General features: G+C 45.1%; 1 long non-coding RNA gene across 1 annotated transcript in view; it reads left to right on the top strand.

Annotated features, from left to right (window-relative positions):
- Positions 1-823: 823 nt before the first annotated feature.
- LOC144072596 (uncharacterized) overlaps positions 824-11,472 on the top strand; it is a 92,080-nt gene continuing 81,431 nt past the window's right edge. Inside the window, exon 1 of the long non-coding RNA XR_013299849.1 lies at positions 824-976. This is a non-coding gene — a long non-coding RNA (uncharacterized LOC144072596). The remainder of the gene's footprint in view (positions 977-11,472) is intronic.

Below are 11,472 nucleotides of genomic sequence, written 5' to 3'. Positions count from 1 at the left end.
TACTTTAATATATATTTGTTCTTGGTTTCTGATCATATAAAAAATGACCCTCCCTAAAATGCGACTTATACTCCAGTGTGACTTAAAAATACTTTTTTTATTCTCTCTGACCACCAAAAACCTTTTTTTAAGGCAATAGTTTTTTTTAAAAAACTGTAAATATTACGTTAAATAGTGCCTACTTAGCCTGTTCTCCATTTAACTATTTTTACTTTTATAGAACATTTGTTCCTTCCCTAAAATGTGACTTCAATGTATACCTTGTTTCTCTTCATTATGCATTATTTGGCCGTTGCGACTCATAGTCCGAAAAATAGGGTATTTTGCATCTTAAAAATATGCATTTTGACCGAGGAATTATGTCACAAACTCAAAAAAATAGTTCAGATAGCTTCATCTTTTAGCAATTGATTTTCAAACTTTACTTGAATCAATTATCTTGGCAATCGATTCCGAGCGCTTGCTAGAAATTTTTCATGTTTAGTCCCGAAAGTTGTTTTTTTACCAAAAAAATGTTTCTTTAAATTATGGGAGACTCTTGAATCCTTTTGTGTACAAATAATGATTCACTTTGTTTGAAAGTGTTTTTTTACACGTTGGCATTGGCCACTTTTCAAGGCTCTTTACACAAATCTAGTAAGTTAACTTACTGGCTAATCTAAAAAATGTCAAAGCAGTTGTATCGTCAATCCTACGCCTCCAAAAAATTGCATATCAACCACACTTGAGTCATTCAAACAAACGCCGATCGACCTTCGGGTGATTCTCAAGCAGTCGGCGTTATCTTAAATGGCAATTTGTCTTTTATTTTTTTTAGGTGTCCAATTATCAACCAAATGGAACAATTCCCAAGACACTGCGGCTTTTTGCATGGCGCGCCTCTATTTAGCGCCAGGGTTGAAATGCCAGAAGTTAACTTTAATGGAGGCGAGGGACGTGAAGTTCAGTGGGAAGAGGAGCCTAATGCCTTCTTAAGGTGAGCCATTTCACCGCCACGCCGGCGCATTTGTATACGTCTGCGTATTTACCCGCGGAGGGAGCGGAGGTGACCTTTTCCGCGAGGAGATGGCGCTCGCTGCATCCTAATGGTCACCCAGGGCCACCTTGCCTCTGTGGCCAGCCTGATATTTGCCCGAATGCGTCGACTGACTTTTTTTTTCCCCCTTCGCTCTTTTCCCTTTTTAATTTATCCGCCGCCATTGGCGACGATACCGGTCCAATTTTACTTGAATGGCTGGTGGCGTATTTTTGAAACAAACTGTGTTTTGCTCCAAAATGGCGTACAGGTGGCTTAAGATAGGATGAAATAATATCGAAGTTATGTTTTTACATATTTTTTCTATACAGGGAGTTCTTGACCTACCCACATCGTTATAAAAGTCGCGTGAAAATATAAATATAGGGAAACCTTGGATCTCGATTGCTATTCGTTGTAGAATATTAAATGATTTTTAAAATTATTTTTGAATCATTCACTGACATTGACAGTCATGCACATTAAACTGAACAAAGTCTATTGCTGTCAATGGCAGTGAATGAGTTCATTCATTTTTGGAATTGCTTATCCTTACAAGGTTCGCGGGGGGTGCTAGAGCCTAGCCCAGCTAACTACGTGCATCAGTCGGCGGCCACCCTGAATCTGTGGCCAGCCAATCACAGGGCACAATGAGATGAAAACCATTTACGCTAACACAATTTAGACTGTTAGCCAGCTAGCCTAGCATGCATGTTTTTGGAACGTGGGAGGAAACCGGAGTACCCAGAAAAAAACCCACGCAAGCCAAGGAGAACATGCAAACTCCACATAGGAGGACTAACCTGGGGTCGAACCCCGGATCCCAGAACTGTGAGGCCAACGCGCTAACCACTCATCCACCCATAACATCAAGTATTAACCAAAACGTCACCATCTAATTAACATTAACCAATCATAGCTAGGGGCAATTTAGAGTCCAGCTATCCTAGCATGTTTTATTAGCTTTGGGAGGAAACCAGAGTAGCCAGAGAAACCCCACACAAGCATGGGGAGAACATGCAAACTCCACACAGTGAGGACCGACCTGGGATCGAACCCTCGACCCCAGAACTGTGAATCAATGTGCTAAAAAAACAACACATTTTCCGTTACGGGTGCAGTTCATCTCTGGGAAAAGTTTCCGGAATAGTCCACCGCAAATATCGCCATCGCCTCCTGCTGCCGTGCAGATCATTTGGGAAATTAACGATGGCGTGGCAGCCCACTGACTTAGCGACAGCATGCCATGCTAACCCCCCTCCCACTTAGCGCACACAGGTATGCGGGAGATGGCCACAAATACATTTGTTTGTCCAGATTAATCGCAGCCAAACTTGTGAATCTATCAAACCTTGACAGTCGATTCTAGGCCAGTAAATGTATTCCCCGGGGTCCGCTTCCTTTAGGGGGAGGGGCCAATCCCCCCCTTCACTCCCAACTCCACTTGTTGTTTGTCTTCTTTTATGTGCGAATACCTCGCTCGCAGGCAAATAGCGCAACATACATTTTAAAAGCGCATCAGCGACTCGGGGCGAAAGATCCCCCCGTCCCAAACCCCACCGCAAAGGTCGGAAAAATTACGGGAGCATCGATTGATGTCGGCCGGGTGGGAACAAATCTCAGCACGGGGCGGGAGATTTTTCACAAGTGGGGGCTGTCCCCCATTAACAAGCGCCATGAGATAATGTTGGCGGGTGGGCGGAGACTCGGTGCGCCGGCGCGCGTTTGTGTTGATATCGTGGAAAACGTGCTGAGCCTTACAAAACGCGCACGGCTAATGCTAATACTTTGTCTTAACGGCGATACATCAGTGCAAAATTTTTCTAGCGGCGGGACCGCGACGGCAAAACATAATCTGTCTGGGATGCATTTTTCCTTGTGAGGAATGCCGTACACCCCCACTCTAGTTCTAGACCAACCTGGCAAAAAGTGAACAATACAATGTAGAAATTTAGTTTGGAAAACCACAACTGAATCGATAATATTAATGATTGCAATTCGTCTTATTACCATATTTTCTCGCATATAAGCTGCCCAACGCGCATAAGCCACACCCTTAAAATTGCCTTAAAATCGTTGATTTTTACAATTTCTCGCGTATAAGCCGCACCCTTAAAATTGCCTTAAAATCGTTGAATTTTACAATTTCTCGCGTATAAGCCGCCCCCTGATTCACAATTTTCACCTCCATATTCATGGTTTTAATAGGGAGTACAAATGTGTTACTTTGAAGGGAAAATCTTTAGAAAAATACTTGTATTTCTGAGATACGGTATGAATCAAAAGCACATTGTTAGGGTCAATATCATAAGGAAGTTAGTAATTCATCTAGTAATGGTTGTTTTCTTACTGCAAAACAGAAAATAACCGACAAATAGTAAATGTTAATTTCCCGACATCTACTGGTGAATAAGAGTATAGCAATGTTGTAAGTCTTGGATTGGATTGGATTGGATTGGATAACTTTATTCATCCCGTATTCGGGAAATTTCGTTGTTCCAGTGGCAAGAGGGTGAGGATGCAGGAATAGGAAAGGCATTTTAGACATAAATAGATAGGTCATAAGTAGGTCAAGAAATAAATACATGAATAAATATATAATTAAATAAGCGTGTTGCTTAGCACATATATACATATATACATACATACACATAAATGTACATGCATGCATACGGTAGGTCTTAACACCCAGCCATTTTTTTGTTAAAGAGCCTGACAGCTGATGGGAGGAAGGATCTGCGGAAGCGCTCCTTCCTGCAATGAGGGTGCCGCAGTCTATTGCTAAAGGAGCTTCGGAGGGACTCCACAGACTCATGCAGGGGGTGGGAGGTGCTGTCCATGATGGACATCATCCTGCTCAGCATCCTCCGCTCTCCCACTTCCTCCACAGAGTCCAAAGGACAGCCCAGAACAGAGCTGGCCCTCCTGACCAGCTTATTCAGCCTGTTCCTGTCCCTCTCCGTGCTCCCGCATCCCCAACAAAGCACTGCATAAAACACTGTAGATGCCACCACAGTGTCGTAGAAAGTCCTCAGCAGTGACCTGCACACTCCAAAGGACCGTAGACTCCTCAGTAGGTAGAGGCGGCTCTGGCCCCTTTTGTACAGGGCATCTGTGTTTGTGGACCAGTCTAGTTTGTTGTTGAGGTGAACACCCAGGTACTTAAAATTCTCCACGATTTCAATGTCTGTACCCTGGATGTTCACCTGAGTGGTCTGTTGAGGATTCCTCCGCCTTGTGTGCATATAAGCCGTTTTTACAAAAAAATCCTGTACAAAAGTTGTTATACGGCGTGCACAATTTGATATGATCAAAAAACGTATAAAGTACGGGAAAAACGTAAAAGTTAACAGGCCTTAAGTGTACTCAAAGTTCTGAGCGAAGCCCAGTTTGAGAAGGTCGTAAACACGGTGCAGTAGGACGGGCCAGACAACCCGCGAAAATGCGCGTGAGGTCGTCCATCACGCGGGAGAAGATAAAGGAAAATTAAAGGAAAGGTCCCTGACCCTCTCGGATAGCTCCAAATGCCTCGCAGTTGACGGAAATCCTCCTCCGCAAACCCAAGCCGACGCCTGACCTCTCGTGGGGAAGTTTAAGCGAGGTTGACACCCACAAAAAAAACAACAAAAAAATCCGCAAGTGAAATGCTAATTTAACTCGCTCCTTTAAGGTGCACTTTTAATAAATCTGCCGGCAATTTGCCGGCCGGTTCCGATGGAACGCGTCTACAACGAGAGAAGCCGCTGTCAAACGGGCAAACAAGACATGAAGCCTTAAAAGGCGGTGTTTCCGCCTCGTTAGTGTCATTTTGCTGCTTTTTATTTATTTAAATAATTACCTTTAAGTGCCGGGAACATCTCGTAACAAACCGCACGGAGCTCGAAGTTCAAACGGTGATGGCTCGGGGAAGGCAAAAACAAGTAAAGTGGCCGTCGAGAGATTCCGCTGTGACGTGCGCGAGGGTCCTTTAATCATTTAAGTGGTTTTAGAGCACTTTTACAGAGTTTAACTTTGAAGGATCGGGTAAAAAGTGGGTTCTTAAAGGGTTGATTTGGGAGGAGTCGTGGACAACGAATGGCACCAGGCAATTTTGGTTGAAGGCGGTCTTGTAGATTTTTTTATTTATGACTGGAAAAAATGAAAAAGATAGCAGTGACCACTTTTTGGGTCGCTGTTTTGACACTTGTTAGCATATGCATGTTTTTTGGGGTTATTTTTCAGATACTTTGTATGTTTTTTTTTACCCTATTTCATACTGTTGAGTTTTTTTTACTTATCATTTTGGTTTTCGCTTTCATTTTTAATAAACAATGACACTCGTAAAAAATCTCCATTCAGGGTCCCACCAAAAATCACACCAAAAAATCACACCAATAAATCACACAAAAAATCTCTCTTGGCTCCCCAGTCACAAATATTGATTTACAAATCAGGCCCATAAAAATATAGCTGGCATCGAGCCTCACTTTAGACCCCTCCAAAAAATTTCCATTTTAAAAATTGTCTCCCACTCACTTTGAATTAAATCCCACAAAACCCCCTATTGACTGTGACCGATCCACCTAAAAAAATTATTGACACCCTCAAAAAACAATCTCCATTCTCTCTGATTCATATTCCACTAGGACCCCCAAAAACTGTTCTTTGACCCCACCTTACCCCGGTTGCAAATCTCATTTCCTCATTCATAGCAACAAGTTAAGCTAATCGCCTCACATATTCAAAACCCAAATTTAGTTTCCCGAATACGGGATGAACTAAAGTTCCAATCAAATCCCAACATCAACTCTGTTAGCCTGTCAAACTGTGCTAACATTGACCCAAAAAAACCTAAATTTATCCCACCATCTTTGATTCCTTGTATCGATTTCATACAACTTATCTTTGCTGTTTTTTTTTTTTGAATTTTATTATATTTTGGGGAGGAATCCTACTTGTTTACAGCACGCGATGACCCGCGGGGGCTAGCGAGATTATTCTTAACCCTCCGCTTCGCTGAGGTTTTGCCTCGTATCGATAGCGGGGCCATGTTTGCTTATAATTAAGTCCCTTCTAAACCTCAGGTGGGACTTGCTTCAGACTCCCGTCCAATTAAAAGCGGCCTCCCCGCCTGGCTCCAGCCTGCTTTTTTACACACACATGAGTACCTTGATTTGGTACAAAAGTTAGCGTTTGAATCGGGGTTTCCGTTCATATAAAGCACCTAAGCACCCCTGGGGAGGGACTCGCTGATTAAAGTTTTAGAGGGGAGACAACAGGAAGACAACAGTTTAATTATTCCCTTTTAAAAGAAATTAAAAATGGCAAAGGCCACAGGGGAGTTGTGCCTAATTATTTCATTTATCTGTAAAAGGACTCGTGAGGCTGTTTTATGTTGTCATTTTTCTGGGCTTAAGCAGTGTTTGCCTTCTTGCGTCATGGCGCGTATTTTCTACTTCAGTTGGTGTTGTCGTGTGTGTGTGTGTGTGTGTGGGCGTGTTTAAAAGCTTGGGCGCTATTGAGGGTACCCTATATTTTGTACTACATGTTGCACGTTTTTTATAGTTTGGTTGGGAACCTGGATGTGTGACAGCCGCAAAAAAAGGTCCTCAAAACATGCCAACTAGTTCTAGAGATGTTTACTTATATGAAAAATTGTTATACGTAAACAGACACCTGTTTCGGCCTTTGTTTTCCAATCTGTTATTACCAGTATTGAATTAAATTGAATGCTTTTGTTGTCATTATACAAGTATAATGACATTTAAAGCTTGGTGGCAATAAGTCTTGATTAGGTCCTAGGTGGAGAATTCGAGTTGATCATGGTGACATAAATTGTCCTTGAGTCTGTTTGTCTTGGCTGTTATGGCTCTGTAGCACCTTCCAGAGGGCAGCAGGTTGAAGTGGTGGAAGCCGGGATGTGTGTTGTCTTTTAATAATAATAATAATAATAATAATAATAATAATAATCGGACATAGGCCATGTCGTCATTACCACAACACAAAAAAGCCTACTTGTCATCACACGCAGAAACTGCGTGTGACGAATTGATGGTGCTTCTCCATAAGCTACGTTTAGTCGGCAAAAGACCTAAATAAGTGTAAGTTACGGACTTGTAATTTGTCATTCCGCTGTTGTGGATACAGGTCGCTTACCTCGCGATTACATACAGGTCGCTTACCTCTCGATTACCGCACACTGTCTGCCACTTACCTTCCTTCAAGTCAGCTAGGAGGCGGCAGATCACCAACCAAACATCTATTCATATGCCGCAGAAGGGAATGTGTGTATGTTAGCGCGAGTTTAGATGTCTGATGGATGTGGGGAAAAAGCTATCCTTAAGCCTATTTGTCCGAGCTTTGTGGGACCTATAGCGTCTGCCAGAGGGCAGCAGCTGGAACAGATTGTGACCAGGGTGGTAAGGGTCCCCTATGATGTGCTTGGCTCTGCTGAGGTAACGCGGGCTGGCAATGTCTTCAAGTGAGGGCAGAGAGCAGCCGACAATCCTCTGGGCAGTGTTAATCACTTTCTGCATGGCCTTTTTGTCTGCCGCCGTGCTTCCAGCGTACCACACTGTGATGCAGTACGCCAGGATGCTCTCTACAGTGGTTCTATAGAAGGTTCTCAGAAGATTGGAGCCCAAGTTGTTCTTCCTGAGCACCCTGAGGAAATGGAGTCGTGTCTGAGCCTTCTTCACCACTGCCGTGGTGTTTGTAGACCATGAGAGCTTGTCCGTGACGTGGACCCCCAGGAATTTAAAGGACTGGACCCTGTCTACACATACTCCATTTATGAGGAGTGGGGCCAGATCTGTGCCGTGTTTGCGAAAGTCCAAGATTATTTCTTTAGTTTTCGTGGTGTTCAGTGTGAGATTGTTCACCGAGCACCACGAAGACAAATTGTTGACCTCATCTCTGTAAGCCGACTCATCCCCTCCTGAGATGAGTCCGACCACAGTGGTGTCGTCAGCGAATTTGATGATGGCGTTAGACTGGTGGGTGGGTGCACAGTCGTAGGTGTACAGGGAGTACAGAAGAGGACTCAGTACACAGCCTTGAGGGGAGCCAGTGCTTAGTGTAATGGAGGAAGAGAGGTGGGGACCAAGTCTAACAGTCTGTGGGCGGTTGGTCAAGAAGTCCTTTATCCAGCAGCAGATTGAAGAGGATAGTCCAAGGTGGGAGAGTTTGTTAGTCAGAATGTCCGGTTTTATGGTATTGAAGGCTGAGCTGTAGTCAATGAAGAGCATCCTCACGTAGTTCCCAGGGTGTTCCAGATGGCTCAGTGCTGTATGAAGAGCAATGGCAATAGCATCATCAGTGGACCTGTTTGCCCTGTAAGCAAACTGGTGAGGGTCAATTGAGGGAGAGATTGTATTCCTGATATGGCGGGCTACCAACTTTTCAAAGCACTTCATGATCACAGGCGTGAGGGCAACAGGCCTATAATCATTCATGCTGCCAATGGTTGGCTTTTTGGGGACAGGGATGATGGTGGCAGATTTCAGACAAGATGGAATGATGGATAGTTGCAGGGAACAATTGAAAATATTTGTGAAGACTCCAGCCAGCTGGTCAGCACAGGCTTTGAGCACCTTCCCAGGTACTCCGTCAGGGCCCGCAGCCTTCCTGGTGTTCACAGACCGCATTACTAGTCTCACTTCCTGTTCCCGGAACGTCAGTGTATTGCTGCAGGGTGGTGGTGGGGGTGTTGAGACTGGGCCTGATTTGTCAGTCTCAAAGCGGGCAAAGAAACGGTTCAAATTCTCCGCTAGTGAGGCATCTGCATTAACAGACATAGTATTGTTGTTGTAGTTGGTTATATGTCGTATACCTTGCCACATCTTCTTTGGGTTATTTTCTGTGAAGTGCTCCTCAATTTTTTTGGTATATGCTGCCTTGGCCTTTTTAATGCCTCTTTTCAGCTCAGCTCTGGCAGCGCTATATTTTATCTTGTCCCCTGATCTAAAGGCGGAATTACGGCATTTGATGAGTGCCTGTGTCTCATTGGTCATCCAGGGTTTTTGGTTAGGAAAAACCCGTATTCGTTTATCTATAGTGACGTTGTCGATGCAGTTTTTTATGTAAGAAAGAACAGAGTCCGTGTAGTCCTGGAGGTTGTCGTGTACAAAAAGTTCCCAGTTGGTGCGGGAAAAGCAGTCCTGCAGCTGAGAGAGTGCGTTTTATGATGCTCTCAGCCCTTCAAAGGCACCGGGATTTGTAGATGCTGGACAGGGTGGGTAGTGGGCAGTTGATGATCTTTTGGGCTGTGTTGATCACCCTGCAGGTCGGTTTTTAGTTGCTCCTTCCTGAGTGAATAATGTTTGTTGTTGGTCACTGATAAACTAAAATTCTCACCACAAATGTGATATATGCAACTTAACTAAGTTTATTTCCCTGGCTTTGTCTATTTTCCGGATGGTGGTAGGTCAGGGGTGGGCAAACTATTCCAGAAAGAGCCGCAGTGGGTGCGGGTTTTCATTCCAACCCATAAAGAGGACACCTTTTCACCAATCTGGTATCCTACAAGTTTTGCTAGTCCTATGCCGCAAATGTTAGCATCAAAACCTGTCTTGTGTCAAGCAATATCCCGGATTATAGAAGAATTAATAATCCCAACGCACTGACAAGGTTTTGTGCCATGATGAAAGACAATTTGCATGCGGGTTCTCTACTCTAAAAACGCCAACCGCGGATGCCTCGCTTCCGCCAAGTGCATCGGGGATCATTAAACCGAAGCAAGATTGTCTCCACTTCTCGTCCCTTGACATTTTTCTTTACCCCCCCGCCGCCGAGTCCGTGGCGAAGTCCGCCGGAGCCCCATTTGCTGTGACACTCGGTGAACAAGGCAGCCACTGCGAGCGAGTGGCCCTGTCTGGATCTGTGACTTAGTGTCGTCCCTCAGTGCCGCTGGCAGCACAGGGACGGGGACAGGGGGTGGGCTAAAGGGGACGCGGGATGGCGCGAAGGGGGGCCGCAAAGACAGGCGATGGCGGGGATTTCACGCCATTTTTTTTTCGCCTTGGAGACATACTGGCAGTCCTAAGATTAGAGGGGTAATCAATCTCAAAGTGAGACCCAACCGAGCCCTCTTCAGGTGGGGGTGGGCAAGGTAATGCTGACAGGTAGGCAAAAATATGGGTGCGAGGACACGGGGGCCGGGTCGCCTGGGGTGTATTACCAGTCATTTGTCCGTGAACAAATCTTTGTGTCGGACAGGTTGGGAAGCATTCGCAAATATGATTGGGGTCATCCATAAAACACTCAAGCTGGGGTGTGGGGGGGCTCCCTTGATTGGAATGATGGGCAATGGGTGTTTGGGCTGGTAGGACTTGGGTTACAAGGAAGGTTCAAGGGTTTTGGTTTTGGAAAGGATTAGGTTAGGTTAGAACTTTATTTCATCCCGTATTCGGGGAATTACCTTGGTTGCAGTAGCAAGACAGACACAAGACACACAAGACATTGTAGACCTAGGTAAGAAACTGGAGCCACACACAGGAAGTCCACAAGGTGGAGACCTGCGGTGCTGTAAAAGATTGAGGAACTTTGGAAAGTGAGATGAACTTTGCCAAGTTGCCTGATTGGTAAACCCAAAGGTAACCTGGCATTTTCCCAACGCTTACACCAATGCTGTACCGTATTTAGACCTTTGTTAAGGGTCTTCATGGCTGTCATAACTGTCCTTGAGTCTTGTAGGCCAAAGTTTATATGATGGACTATCAATTTAAGGTTGGGAACCACTAGTGTAAAGAACCATTTTTGAAGTCCACCACATTTTCCTGGTCCTAAACTCGCGCCTGACTCTTTGAGGCCGTTTCTCTTTGAGGCTAATTCAACTTTGCAACCCATTTATCGGCCCTGCCCCGCCCCTCATTCTTCTTCTACATTTGATTTCGCCTGAGTTGTGAGAAAGGAAATACAAAAAGAGAGATAGAGAGAAGGCAAAAAAGCGTGGGTGAATCTGAGAGAAACATCCTCTGGGTCTTTTTCTTTTTTTAAAAGAACTCCTCCAGATCTCATGATTAATTCATGAACCAGGGCTCAGGCGTGATACATCCTGGCATGACAAGCAGAGTCCATCTTTGTTTTTTGGGGAGGGGGTTGGAATGCGGATTGGACCGGACCCCACCGTGGGGCTAATATGTCAGTCCCCCATCAAGCCGGTCAACAGCTGGGGGCCAAAACGAACCGTTTTCTTGGAACGTCGGCGTGGTTAATTAAACAAGTTCCCCTCGGTCAGAAAGCAGCTGGAGTGGGTTTTCTCGGCGTGCCAGTCAATGCCAGGTTGACTGGAAGGCACACGCCGCCGCACAAAAGCAAAAGCCGCTTCGCCGTCCCCGCGACACGACGGATGATGTTACTTTTCGGGCGCGTTTTTCCGTTTAAAAAGATCTCGCCGGCTCACCCACGCGCGGCCGCGAGCGTCGATCGGCGCAACCCACACTCTCAAAAACCCGTCGCCGCTTCATGCCAAAGCGCTA

This window comes from Stigmatopora argus, chromosome 4 (assembly GCF_051989625.1).
Source record: "Stigmatopora argus isolate UIUO_Sarg chromosome 4, RoL_Sarg_1.0, whole genome shotgun sequence".
Classification (NCBI taxonomy): domain Eukaryota; kingdom Metazoa; phylum Chordata; class Actinopteri; order Syngnathiformes; family Syngnathidae; genus Stigmatopora; species Stigmatopora argus.
This window is presented reverse-complemented; position numbering and strand designations above follow the sequence as displayed.